The sequence below is a fragment of the Ciconia boyciana genome, chromosome 4 (assembly GCF_034638445.1).
Source record: "Ciconia boyciana chromosome 4, ASM3463844v1, whole genome shotgun sequence".
NCBI classification, from domain to species: domain Eukaryota; kingdom Metazoa; phylum Chordata; class Aves; order Ciconiiformes; family Ciconiidae; genus Ciconia; species Ciconia boyciana.
In genome coordinates this window covers 39,012,420-39,026,835 of record NC_132937.1, presented here as the reverse complement: position 1 = coordinate 39,026,835, position 14,416 = coordinate 39,012,420, and the positions used below count along the sequence as shown (strand labels likewise).

The 14,416-nt window shown below is 38.7% G+C and overlaps 1 long non-coding RNA gene across 1 annotated transcript; it reads left to right on the top strand.

The window, feature by feature from the left end:
• The first annotated feature begins 1,528 nt into the window (after nt 1-1,528).
• On the top strand, nt 1,529-12,845 carry LOC140651510 (uncharacterized). Its single transcript, XR_012042408.1, has 3 exons — nt 1,529-1,645; nt 3,359-3,652; nt 12,747-12,845. It is a non-coding gene; the product is annotated as an uncharacterized lncRNA (long non-coding RNA).
• The last annotated feature ends 1,571 nt before the right edge of the window (nt 12,846-14,416 follow it).

The window sequence follows — 14,416 nt, the reverse complement described above, 5'->3', positions numbered from 1 at the left end:
TTCTTTTCTTTTCTTTTCTTTTCTTTTCTTTTCTTTTCTTCTTTTTTTTGATGCTTGCATGCAAGAGCTGTATGGTGAAATCACCAAATGCTATGTTTAGTACTTAAAAACAGTTACATTGGATTTGCTGTTTCATTGATATTTCATCCTTTCTTGGCATTTTGGGACCTGCTTGACAAGAAGCAGGACCAGCCCAAAGCTTTAGTGTCTGTTACATATAGCATGAGACATGCCACCAGAGTCTGCAAATCACATGAGCGTTATATAATGTGACAAAAGTGGATTTGTCCATAAAAGGAAGAGATTTTCTCTTTGGCTATTCCCTCTTCAGCTTCCCCTCCCTGTTCTCCACTTTTTCCAGCACTGAAGCTACGTCGTTTCTATTACTTTTTTACCAAATTATGGAATATGACACAGATGATTCAGCCTTGCCAGATGTGTTTGATCTAGTTGTCCAATATAAACACAATGCAGTGATTCTCGAAGGAATCACTGCCATAGTGAGTACAAAAGCTCCTAGAAAGATTGAGTCTGCTTTTCCTGACTTATTGCCAGCTCCCCTTGGAGGTGAAATTATCAAAAATGGCATCCTGGTGCTGCCCTCACATTACAGTAGTTTTTTACATCAGTATAAGTTGTAACCACTATGAAAACTGGTCAGTTAGCAAATAGAGCTTTGTTGCTTCCTGTAAAAGTTAGCATCTCTCTGGAGGTTTTCTGTAAAACATTTTTTCCAGGTTCAGTTTTTTTGCGAGATAGATTTGCCCTTGGTAGATACCACTTTTGATATGTTTTCTTTTAAAACAGTTAAGTATCTTGAGCAATAGATTGTCAGTGGGACTTTTCTGGATGAAAAAGTGAAAAGGAAATATTTAAATAGAATAGAATAGAAACATAATGTCTCTGAAAGTTTGGCTAAGAAAAATATGTTAGTGCTGTTATCCTCACACTATTATGTGATCTGTTATCAAGTATACTTGGCCCCTGAGTTTCAACTTCTTCATCTACCTATTAAGAAAAATATGTTATTAATAACCCTCAATCTGCTCACAAGTCCCAAACTGAGAACTTGTTTACTAGTACATGTGAAACCTGAGGTATAAAAAAGGAATAAAATCTTGCAATAATAGAATTTTCTTATTTCCTCGTGTTATGGAAGACAGTGACCTTTCTACTAGCATTTGTTATGTATTCAACTGCCCAGGTGCATGTAAACTCTTCCTATTTCTTTTTTTAAAAAGTTTATATCAAGTTAACTTATCCTAATGTCAGATTCTATTCGCTTTTTCAGAAGTAACATTTATGGGGGAAATATTAACAGAACTTGATGGAAACATGATTGCGCCATAGAGGTTTTTCATAATCATCCAAGAGCATAAAATTACTTGAATAAAATCCTTTTGGAGGGATGTCTTTCTTGAGTACAAATCATGGCTTGTTTGAATAATTTCTGCAATTTGATTTTCTGATTCTTCCTTTTGCATTCCATAGGACTTTCCCAGGGATCTTGCTATTACTCTAAGCAACTCTTGGCATCATGAATCATTACGGACATCTGACTGTTGAAAAACTGTTTTCTATTACAAGAGATAAGAATCTATTGGATCTAGAAGACTGTGGAACTTTAGCCAGGCTTAATGCCAAGGTCAGAATTTTTTTCTCTTTTCCTTAAGCCAAAACAGAAAATATATAATTTTTTTTGAGACGTTGTGGACTCTGTATTTTCTAACTGTCTACATAGTCAGGTTATAGATACACAGAAAACACTCTTCATACAGAACTGTGCTACAGTATGTTTGTAATGGGGCTTTATCAGCCAGAAAATGGACCGACACCTTTGGGGGCTTAAGTTGATTTAGATTTACCAAATTGTAGTTGTCTAAAGGTGACTGGATTTTGAAGGTAACAAAACTGTGGTACATGTTTAAAACAGAAACACTGGGGGAAAGTTTCCACAGCTGTAGTAGCAAAGCAGAGGGAAATCAAAAGAAAGATCTGTTTTCAAAGGACAACCCAATCTTGGTCTGTAATTTTATGATTCTGTGCCAGTGAACAGCATAGGAGAGATCTGGTTGGTTAAAATAGAGGTGAAGAAAACATCAATGTATATCAGCCATGAATTTCAATCAAATAAAGAAAAAATGTGCAAAATCACATTTCTGTTAATGCATATGAGAATTCTGTAATGATGGGAAAGTTTACTCATCTGTGATCTAAGGAGAATAAAATTTGGTACTGTGGATACAGATAAAAGTATGAAAATACACAATATATGCTTTGCTAGGACTATAAGCAAGTCCTACTTTGAGCAGAAAGTACTTAATTATTTTCATTGCTACAGAGAACTGTACAGAGAAAATGCAACTGTTCATTTTTTTAATGTCCTTTTTATATTTTGCTCTCTAATTTTATCTATGCTTAACTGTCCAAGTTTCAGTGCAGTTTACTGTGTTTTCTGTCTGCTCTTTCAGGCTTTGGGAAAGTCTTTCCTGTATATATTTCACTGACATCTCTGTACTTCTTTGTGCCAGACCCTTGCCCTCTTATGTTCTGGTGGCACAAAAATTTACTTGTTAGCATTTGCTGATGTACAGAATCTGCCTAGTTCAGTGGCAAACATTGAGAGGGAGGTCTCTTGACTGAAGGAAAAACAGACCCTGAAGTTCTCATGGGAAAAGCAGATGAAAAGCATTAACATGCAGGGACTAACTTGCTTCTCAGATCACAGATAATACTGAAAGTTTTGTTCCTAGAAGACTGTGCCACAAATATGCTTGTGTAGGTCATTGTGAATGAGAAAACTGACAAGTATGTTTGGGGTTTCAAAGTGAGTTACGTTTCTTGAGTTATAATTGTATAAAGTTGACCATATGACTGTGGCAAATGTCAAAATTGAGGACACAGGGAGAAGACTGAAAGAACATAGTGGTCCAGGGTTGGAAAGGGAAGAGAGGGCAAGCATCTTCCCACAGATTAAATAATTTAGGTTGAACTGGTTTGATTAAACATGGCATTACCACTTGTGATGACAGGATTTTTTCTGAAAGGGCCGTGTCACATGTGTCTGCTCCTCAGAACAGATGCTAAGGAGAAGACACAGAAGATGGCATTTCTGGGAATTACATAACCCACCTAAAGTCCCCAGACACATTCTTGGGTACTGGAAGGAAAAAATAGCTGTTCAACAGGAGTGGGTATGACCTGTAAGATTCATACTGAGACTGCCTCATAAAGATATGCTGGAGTTAGCAGATTCCTTCTGAATTTACATGTAACAAATGTTAATGACCAGGGGAAGGATTCCTCCCACAGGCCAAAGCTACTGCCAACTCACTGTACTGCCATTTGTATTATGTAGGGCACATGGGAACAGGAATTGGGAAAATGCTAATAACACCAGTGGAGACCTGTGGATGAATGAGTCCTGCCAAACATTTGGGCCCAACACTCCTTTGTAGAAGGAACTACAAATCACCTGTGGCATCGGCATGGTCTTTGGGATCCTGCCTACAGAATGGCTGTCCTGTTTTGAAGGACAACACACTGCATATGGTACAGGTCTACTGAAAAGGAAAGAGGAGCAGTGTAAGGGGTTTCTCCTCCCCTGTTAATGGAACTGATTTCTAACAAGCTTGAGGATCACTAATGGAAAGTGAGTTTTATTTTTATATTGTGTGTCTGGCTGTGTGTTTACTGTGTCTCTGGCTGTATAAAGTCTACTATACTTTTGAGAAGCTGTACCTACCTTATTCTTTCTGGTATCCTGTTGAATAAGAAATATATGAAGAAACAATGAGACAAATAAATCTTTGGTATTGTATCTAATAGGTTTATTTGCCTTAAGTTTCAATCTTGACTAATTATTTAATTATTTTAGTGATTTCGTGCAGATACAGATGGTTCCAGTAGAAAGTGATTCATCACTGAACATGATTTCCATTGCAGAGACTATTGCACAATGGCTGAATAAATCTGTTTTTAAAGAATACACACTCCCCCCATGTGATGCATGGCATGCAGCTTTATATTATTTTTATAATGAGTAAATACTGTGGGGAGACTTCTAAAAGATTAGACACCTCTAAAAGACGTTGCTGACAGCCTTTAAGTGTTGCATAGCAGGAGTGATTGACAGCCTTTAGGCAGACAGAAATTACAAACTCTGAGTGTCATTTTTCTATTCACATTTAAGAAATGGTGAAACAGAATCTTCTTTATTGTTACATTTTATATGAAGATTAGGTCCTTAAAAGAGTAATTCTCTATTACCCTGCATGATGTGGTATGCATCAAAGCAACAGGAACACAAAATACTGTCATCTGATCTCGGCAGCATTTTAGCATTTGCTATGTATTCTTGTAAAGTAGAGAATTTTATAGGTAATAAAGGAGGAGATCATCCACAAGAAGAGAAATAGGTTCTGTGTAGTACAGACTTATATGTATGAGGTGGTTAAGACTATATGTTTACCTTTGTAATATTTGAGCACAGGTCTGAACATTCTTCCCTGTCACACTGGGCATGTATGATTTACATAGCATAAAGACATAAAGGTATAAAAACTTGTGTTCATCCTTTTAGCATTAGCAGAACCTAGAAGTCCTTAGAGAGACAAAAGTAGTGCTTTAAGCTTTCACCAACTGGCCTGTCTTGGAGGTGAGGTAAAATTTGGGTGCTGCTAATGTTCAAACTAGTCTTGCAGAAGGCATACATATATGTACATATGTCGTGGTTCAACTCCAGTTGGCAACTAAGCACCACACAGCTGCTCGCTCACCCTTCCCCCTGCTGGTGGGATGGGGGAGAGAATCGGAAAAGCACAAAGAAGAAAACTCATGGGCTGAGGTAAGAACAGTTTAATAATTAAAAAAAAAAAGTAATGAAAAGGAAAATAGTGAGAGAGAGAGAGAGGAACACAACCCAAAAAACCCCCAAGTGATACAACCGCTCACCACCCACCAACCGATGCTGAGCCAGTCCCTGAGCAGCCATTGCTGCCCCCCAGCCAACTCCCCCAGTTTCTATACTGAGCATGACAACATATGGTATGGAATAGCCCTTTGGCCAGTTGGGATCAGCTGTCCTGGCTGTGCCCCCTCCCATTTTCTTGTGCACCTGGCAGAGCATGGGAAGCTGAAAAGTCCTTGTCTGGTGTAAATATTACTGAGCAACAACTAAAACATCAGTGTGTTATCAACATTATTCTCATACTAAATCCAAAACACAGCACTATACCAGCTACTAGGAAGAAAATTAACTCTATCCCAGCTGAAATCAGGACAACATATATGGATTTTTCAGCAAATCCACTGCTTACCAAAGTCCTAATCTAATGGCTCCATATAGCTGAAATGTGTAGCAGTCCTGAGCAAGTTGCCACAGTTTACTTCCTTTGGGTATTGTGAGATGTGTGTTGTCAGAGCAAAACCAGAAAGCTTACTACCCTAACCTTACTCCCTAGCTCCTTGATAGCACTGCCGCCTCTGAAGTACACCCACCTGATCACTCATGAATCAGCTCAGTTTTCACTCAGCCTACCAAATTAAGCCTCACTTCACACAAATGCAAGCAGTTGGACAGGAGAAATATTGCCTATGTCAGACACCACACCAGAGCATCTTACCTATCAGTCATATGATTGTTCACCTAATTTCTAGCATAATGCATAAGTAACCCACAGACTACAGATCTGTTACCTTTTGGCTGGAATCACCTGTGATTGCTTGAGATAGGGGATAATATCATTTCTTCTGTTACTTAATTTGTTTTCTTCCAACACATGATCCTGAATGAACCTGATACTATTCTGAACTGGTGGCTGGAGTCTTATCTAGGAGAAACTAATAGATAATTAGAAAAAAACTAGTAGGAGGTGTTTGCTAATATGTTATATTAGAGAACTAGTGGGAATAACAATACTACTGAAGAAAATTAAAATTCCTTAGGGAACAGAAATTACTAAATAGCAAGTAGAAACTGTTTAGATTTGCATAGTTAGTAGTCATAACCATGCATGCAGAAGCAAGAGTACAAAGGCAGGTGTAAAAAAGCCTCCATTACTTTGGAAATTGGGAGTACTTTAATATAGAACAGAATTCAGCTGTTCTTATGTTCCTGAAAGGAGACCTGAATGAATGCAAAGAACCTGTCAGTGGGGTCTTAGAACGATCATTTCAAGGAATATGTGAGAGGAAGTAATTAGTGAAAGAAACATTATTGAAATCAGAATGGCAAACTGACCTGCTGTGGAGAAAAAAATTGAGTAACACAAAAAGGGATAAATATGGTTGCATCTGCCGTTCTTTAATGGACAAGCAAGCACAGGTATATAAGGACAAAATTAAAAAAACTAAACTTGAGAGTAAATGACACAAAAACCCGTCAAGAAACAGTCTTCTGTAAGAGAAAGGAACAGATAGGCCTATTCTGTAAAGGGCAGTGGTGGTTAAATAATCATGGGTGCAGAAAAGGATGAATCATTCTCTCAAAGAGCCATTTATTACCACTTGGTTAATGAAGTTTTCTTTACAAGGGTAAACAGACTATAACACAAAGGAAAATAAAGTATGTGTATATGCTGTATGACTACAGGTTGCAAGGGCTGGTAAAACTCAGTTTGGCTTGTTGTAAGAAATCCTGAGCAACCTTGGAATCAGTAGAGATTATCACTTCAAATCTGGAAAGGATGAGGTAAATATGGCATATACCTTGAAAAGGAGCAGGGAATGACTTGGAGAATTATAGTGTGTCAGCCTAATGTCAGTATTGGTTAAAGTGCTAGAACAATCAATTTTGTGAGCATCTGTGGGATAACAATGCTGATTAAAGTATCCAATGTAGATTTGTCAAGATCAAACAGTGGAAGCCATTGTAATTTCCTCTTCTGGTAGGAGAACCAGCCTAGTAAATGAGGGAGAAGCAGGTTATATGACATACTGGCTTCAGTAAGACTTTTGTCACTGTCCTGCATGACATTCTCATTTGCAAACTAAGGAAATATGGTACAGATGAAATAAAGCAGTCATCCACTGGGGAAAAACAATGCTATTCTCAATGGTGTGCTCTCAATCTGGGAGGTCATTTCAGGACTACCGCATAAGTCTTTCCAGGGCATGCTTCTGTTCAAGAATTTCATTAATGGCCTGGATGGTGAAATAAAGAACATATTGAGCGAGTCTGCAAGTATCACTGGACTACAGCGGATTTTAAACACTTTGGAGGAAAGACAGGAGAACTGGAATTCTGAGTGTTCTTACTATAATAAAGAGTCCAAACTCAAAAGAGCATTCCTTTAGTGAGTCACATCCATAAAACAAATGCAAATAATATTCCCTTTATTTGTATATATTCTATTTTTAAAGGTTAGCTTTTTCTTTAAATTCATAGCAGGAGCATATAGACACTAGGGGAAAATATCTTAGTAAGCATTCGCTAATCTTCGCAGAATTGAGTGACCCTGTGTGCTGGTTTTAGCTGGGGTAGAGTTAATTTTTCATAGTAGCTAGTACGGGGCTATATTTTGGATTTGTGCTGGAAACAGTGTTGATAGCACAGGGATGTTTTTGTTATTGCTGAGCAGTGCTTACACAGAGTCAAGGCCTTTTCTGCTCCTCACCCCACCCCACCAGTGAGGAGGCTGGGGGTGCACAAGGAGTTGGGAGGGGACACAGCTGGGACAGCTGACCCCAACTGGCCACAGGGCTATTCCACACCAGATTACGTCATGCTCAGTATATAAAGGTGAGGGAAGAAGAAGGACATGGGGGACATTCAGAGTGATGGCGTTTGTCTTCCCAAGTAACCGTTATGCGTGATGGAGCCCTGCTTTCCTGGAGATGGCTGAACACCTGCCTGCCCATGGGAAGTCGTGAATGAATTCTTTGTTTTGCTTTGCTTGTAAGTGCGGCTTTTGCTTTCCCTGTTAAACTGTCTTTATCTCAACCCATGAGTTTTCTCACTTTTACCCTTCCAATTCTCTCCCCCATTCCGCTGGGGGGGAGTGAGTGAGCGACTGTGTGGGGCTTAGTTGCTGGCTGGGGTTAAACCATGATACCCTGGAATTCACCAAAACCCACAAAATGACAGAGGAAGTATACGTATTTTCTGAGGAATACATGAGTAAGATTTTCATAATTCATTGAGCGACTGGTGCGATTAGAAGCTATTTTTACTTAACCCAGAGAAACAAATGAGGACGAACAGATGAAATAAACCATGGTGAACATTTAGGAACAAGCAGTCAAGCATAATCACATAAAAGATACATGGGGAAAATTCACAGAATTGGGGAGATACTAATGGAACATGATGGGAGGTGAACAGAACTGATAGAGTCCCTTATTACAGAACTACAGTGAAAAAGCAAATTTAAAAGAACAGCTAATGTCACATTGTACACAACAGGCCTTATTGTTAAAGCTAGGGAGAAGATCCATAAACACACCATCAGGCTGTCTAAACTGGCAACACTGGTTTGTACATATGGAGAGTAATTTCATCATGGCAAAACAAGATAGTCCTGATATCTGCTTTTCCTTTGTAGTTTTTCTCTGTGGAAAAGGACTCCTGAAATGGACTGTGAACTTTTCCCCAGCTGTATTTGGTATTGCAGGCTGCTGAGTCCTTTTGTGCTCCCCCAGTGGAGCTGTGGTAGTTTTTTGGAAATCCATCAGTGGAGACTCAGGCACGTCTGAACATCTGCTGTTTGCTGTGAAATGGAGGAGTACAGTCTGCAGTGGTGTTTCATGAGGTGTAACTCCAGAGCTTTTCATTATAATAAATGGGGATGGGGATACCTCTTTAATATTTCTTATTGGGTTTTTATATTTGTTTTCTGGGCTGAAGGGACGAGATACTGGTGGAATCTTATGTACTTTCTTTATTGTAAGTCATTAGATTAGTAGAATCCTTGGTCCGGTCTTCCTGTGAGGGCTGGGAATAGAGTGATCTGAGACCAGGAAAGCTGTGTGGCCAGAAACCTTCCTTCAACCACTGCGTGACACTCCTGTTTCATGAATAATGTGAACAATACTTATCAGAAAAAGATTACAGAATTATTTATCACAGGATACAAAGAATCTGTTATTTAAATTGGTGCTAAAAGAGGGTAAAAAAGTGGAGCAGAACATTGTCCTGCTTACATAATCCCTAACTCAAAGAAAGGTTCCAGTTTATTACACCCAGCCTGTACTTGAGGAGGCAAAGGAGTGGATATTGGAAGTATATGTATGTGTATATAGCAGAAGAAGTGATATTTGACTCGACCACCACCCTGCAGTCCTAAACGCTGTACAATGGGAGCTTTTCCCAGCTTTTGCTGGAAATTCACATCAGATATCAGAGTTAGAAAAATAGCGAGATAATTGTACCACTGACACCTCTTTAATGGCTGTTGTTTTAAACTGTCTCACTCCAGAGTTTCACAGTCATCAGTACCAAATGAACACATTATTGAATCACTCATTTATAAGAAATTGATCCAAATCAAGCATGCAGTTTATGGCTGTGTTTATGTTGCTTTAGCTGGAGCGCACTGTGAAATTCATGACTGGTTTTATGCCAAAAGCCAGGTACAGGAGGTCAGATGATACTTGTCTCATGGTACGAAATCAGCCCATCAAAACATGTGTGAAAACCTCTCAAGCTGCAATGAATTTATGCTGGATCAGTGCTTTTCTGTCATGTGATGGTAGTGATGTTGATCTGGTACTGGGAGCCCTAAAGCCAGACTCAGTGTGTCATGGAGCTACGGACTGATGGCATAGTTGCAGTTATTTTTCCAAGTATATCCCAGCTGGTATAAAAAAAATCCCTCTGCTTTGCTTGTGGGTGCATGTTCTTATTTCTACATTGCAGTTTGCCATCACCTCACTTTTGGCAGTGCCAGAATGCATGAGCTGTGCTGCACCCTGGGCCATGGGAAGGAAGTTTCCCCCCAGATGTTGTTGCTTGTTTATTCTTTTTTAGCCTGGGTGATCTCAGTGATTCAGTTTGCAGTGGGACTGCACTGTTCAAAGCTGAGCAAAAACAGCTGAGGAGTGATGCCTTGTGGTATGAGGCAGGAATAAGTCAGAGACAGGAGTCACTTAGGTTAGCTTTGTCGCTTAGGGAAATGTGCATAGAACGTCACCTGCGATAAAACTAAGAAGGTTTTCTGGACAAAACAAAAAGGTTTCATCTGGGAGAAGGGGGTAAAACTATAGATGACAGCTAAAATCACCATGGAAAGAAGAAGGAAAAGGGCAGTGTAACATACTACTGAGTCTAACTACAGCCAAATCCTTGTCTTTGCTCTGAGCCTACCAGTTCTTGAATTGTCTCAAATGGCCAGTACTCTGCAGATGACCCAAAAGCCTCTGCTTTGCAGTGGAATCAGCATAACTGAATTACTGAACATTACAGATTTCTTTTTTAAATATTTGGAGAAGTGCTGTGTATTAAATACGCATCTATCATACCCAGACAGTGTGAATATAATTTACAAGTGACGATAGCATCACAGACTGGAAAAGGCTTAGTTAAGGTTGAAAATATACTAGATCTCAATTTTCCTTGAAAAGAAAAAGTGATTTTGAGTATTTTTATTTTCAAAATGAGTGAGTGCTTTAGTGTTCAAACAATGAATCGGGAAAGCAGCTGAGTGCTTATGAACAGATGTAGAAATACCTCCCAAACTGCTAGTGAATATGACTCTTAAATGGAGAAGTATGGTGAAAAAACGTACCACAAACTTTTAAAGTTTTTCCAAACTGGGAAAGATGATTACTCTGACAGTTACTAAAATCCTTTCATTTTTTTCTTTGAAATATCCTACAGCAAAAAACTCTCTTCTCTGACTGTAAAGAAAAAAAATTTTTAGGAAGTGTAATTGCTGTAAATTAGAACTGGAAGCTGGAATGAGACTAATTCAAACTGAATGTTAAACATGGGCTTTAACAATGAAGGTGTCAAATATCGGAACAAACTATCAAAGGTGTTTTTTTTTTGACTGAATGCCTTCAAACCAAAATTGAATAATAAATTATTTGGATAAGTATAGGGGTACTTGGCAGAAATAAAATGGCCTGTACCATGTAGAAGACCAGGCTAAATGATCAGAAATTCCTTTGGAACTTAATTTTATCAATCTGTGGAAAAATTCTTTCTTCACTACTGCCAAACCTGCCCTTTCACTAGCTAAGGATCCTGCATAACCAGTTATTGCACATTTTTTCATTTTATGGATATTGCTAATTTCAGCAATATCCCATTTCAGCAATCCTATGCCAAAGGCTAGCAACTGCAGCCTAGTTCGGTACCAACATCAAACAAAATGAACAGAAGAAAATCTGGGTGTGGAAGTGAAGTAGATTAACAAAATTTAGAATGATGGGAAATTCGTATCTGTGTAGATAAAGGAGTAGTCCTTCCTGTTCTAGAGTCTGGGCAGTTTATCACAGAAGATTCTTGAAATGTGCAATTGTAACTGTTCACATTTGTACATACGTATGTGTGTGTGAGATAAGACGTCAAATTATAAGTGTAACAATACACCTGAATTCTGTGACTACATCTACCACCTCAGTTTACAGCTTCCCAAATTGCTAAGCAATAGCCCAAACATGCCCATGCGCCAGAATATCTCCCCTTGTACTGCATGAGCTTTCCCTGGGATGCCTTCAGCTCCCATCATTTGCCACTTCCAGTGCCTTCTCTGGGACCATTACTAAAAGACTTATTGCATGCAACTACCATCTTCTGGGTGCTAAAATAGTTTGTTAGCATAGCTGTGGGCCTTTTCACACATTTCACTTCAGTGCCCAAGAGCATTCCAATTTAATTGACTAGAACAGACAGTGTGAGCTGTCTGCCTTGGTCTTTACTGTATGTGGTTGCAGAAGGAGGTGCTGTCAATGGCTGATGCTCCCCAAACTGTTTAAATTATTAATAGAAAATAATAACTGAAGTAGTAATTAAATATATTTAAATGCCTGCTTGTTGTGTTACTACTTTCCTTCCATTAGGGAAACATTTTCAAATGTACTCAGTGTTAGCCTAATTTTTTTCCCCTGATGTTCATGAAATTCCCAACCCATAAATAAGCAGCATCTACAAAAATGTGTGTTTTACTTTATATCAAATGTGACCCCATATTTCAGGGTGATAAATAGTGGATATGTGTAGCTAAAAATTGATCAGACTTATTTCTGTCCAATTTCTGCCCATTTGTCAAAACCAGTCTGGCTTGCTGAGGGGAGATGATCCTGGAGAGTACACATACATGTGAGCTTGCTGTCCCTTGGTCCCTCCACATAGCCAGACTCTACAGTGTTTGACCTCTCTGCCTATGGGAATGAGAAACATACTAAGTGTGAGCAGAAAGAGTTTCTGGAGGAGAGATTGCTAAATGGGTATGGTTTGTCTGCTTTTTCCTCACAAGCTCCAATACTTGTGTATATACCATATGACCACTATAACCTAGAGAGAGTCATTCCATTATTTCCCCTTTAAAGGAAGGATTGTTCTTTAAACTACCACTTTCTTTGACAGTGGATTATATTCATTCCAGCCAATAATTTTTATAGTACTTTCAACTCTAGCTATGAAAAGCATATAACATAAAACCTTGACCAGGGTATTAAAAGTTGAGCTACCAATACTTTAGTGAGAAAGTTCTCCCCAACTTCATTCTGTTACGCTACAAAGACTTCTTTGCATAAGAGATTCATATCATAATAGCTTATATTTTCTTATTCATTTTTTTCAGGATTTCCACCCTATGTATATGAGGAATATTTGGCAGGTTCCCAGCCAAACAATGACTTTTAGCAGCTCGAGCCTGCTAGGACACTGACTTGTTTCATTCACGTGCTGATGAGTTGTTTCTTCTACAATGTGAAAACTGTTCTTGTTCTTTCTATTGTCTTTGCACAATCGACTTCCTGAGGTCTGCAATCAATTGGTTAGGTTCCTCTTTAAATATTTACTAAGCTGTATTCCCCTGGTCCTGTATGCATTACTTCCAAATATATTTGTTACTTCATCACCAGAAAAATTCCCCCCAAGCCTCAAACAAACAAAAGGTCCCTGGAGAATATGACAGAAACTGAGCTAATTTGATGTTTAGAGCTATTGCAGTGTATTTCACAGGTACTACCCTTGGATCACTTCTGTTAAAACTGAAACAGTGTGTGAAATTTCCCACATCAACTTAAACCCCTTTCAGTGTTTTCAGGTGCACATGAGGGTATTGGCAGCATTTCTGGCAATTCATTATACCTCACTGCAGCCCAGGCAGCAGCTGAGATCTGCTTTAAGCTTAGGATTGCTAACCTGCACTGGAATGACGACTAAGAGCAGCAAGCTCTATAGGAAGCTTATAAAATGCTATTTGCCGGGCTCAAAACTGTGTGGTTTCATCGTGGAACTGCTGAGGATTATGTATTACATACTCTAAGGCTTCTTGCATTTTACCTATTAACTGATTCCTAATCACAGGTCGCTGAAAGAAAAATTTAGAGATACCTGTCTGGAGTACCATCACATGCAGGTTCATTCTGACCACTGCTTGTACACATGTATTTAAAGGGCACATATATTTAAAGGGCATTCTCACCTAGCAATGGTTTAAGTCTGCGTGTTCTAGTAATTCCCTCTTGTGTGCATATCACCATTTAATGTGTTGATCTGATTTAGAGATTTGACAGATTTATTTGCTTCCCTGAGGCAGAAACACCACTGAAATGAGTAAAGAGTACTGACCTGTGTCCTAAAGCAAATATGCAGCTATGCAATTTCATTCAGCAGCACTGAAGAATGTACATGCCTGCCAGTTTCAACATTTTTTCAAGTATTTTGCTGAATCAGGAGTTATCTGTAAACATACAAATAGTCCCACTGAGGTCCCTGGAATCACTAGAAGTTTAAGGATGTGCCTTGCCACTGTAATTGTGGGCTTTAAACTCTTCACAAAGAGACTTGCCAAAAGCAGAACTTTTACCAGTCCACTTTAATCTGCACGTTATCCCTTTTTGATGAGAATTGGTATAGCTTTTGCTGCTTCTTTGCTTTTTTCGTAGCTATTAGCTGACTTCTGAATGGAATTCTCAAAATTTGGATTGCCTTCTTGCTGCTGAGTTGTATTTAAAAATTAGTCAGACTGGCAGTTTCTGATTGCCAGCTAAAATACATTTAAGCACATTTTCATTTAATTTCAAAAGATGGAGTTTTTTTCTTCCAGCTTGTTACCTAATGCATTCCACCATCCCAGTTTCTTTCCAGCAAATAAAATATATTTTAACTTTCTAAAGATATGCATTGATCTAACTTACAGTGTTCGTGTTTGAAATCTTGCCTGGCTCTGACTAGGATAGCTGTATTTAGTGCAGAATTTTCACCTAGTGAAAGTGGATGGGAACTTCCAATTTGGGTGGAGCC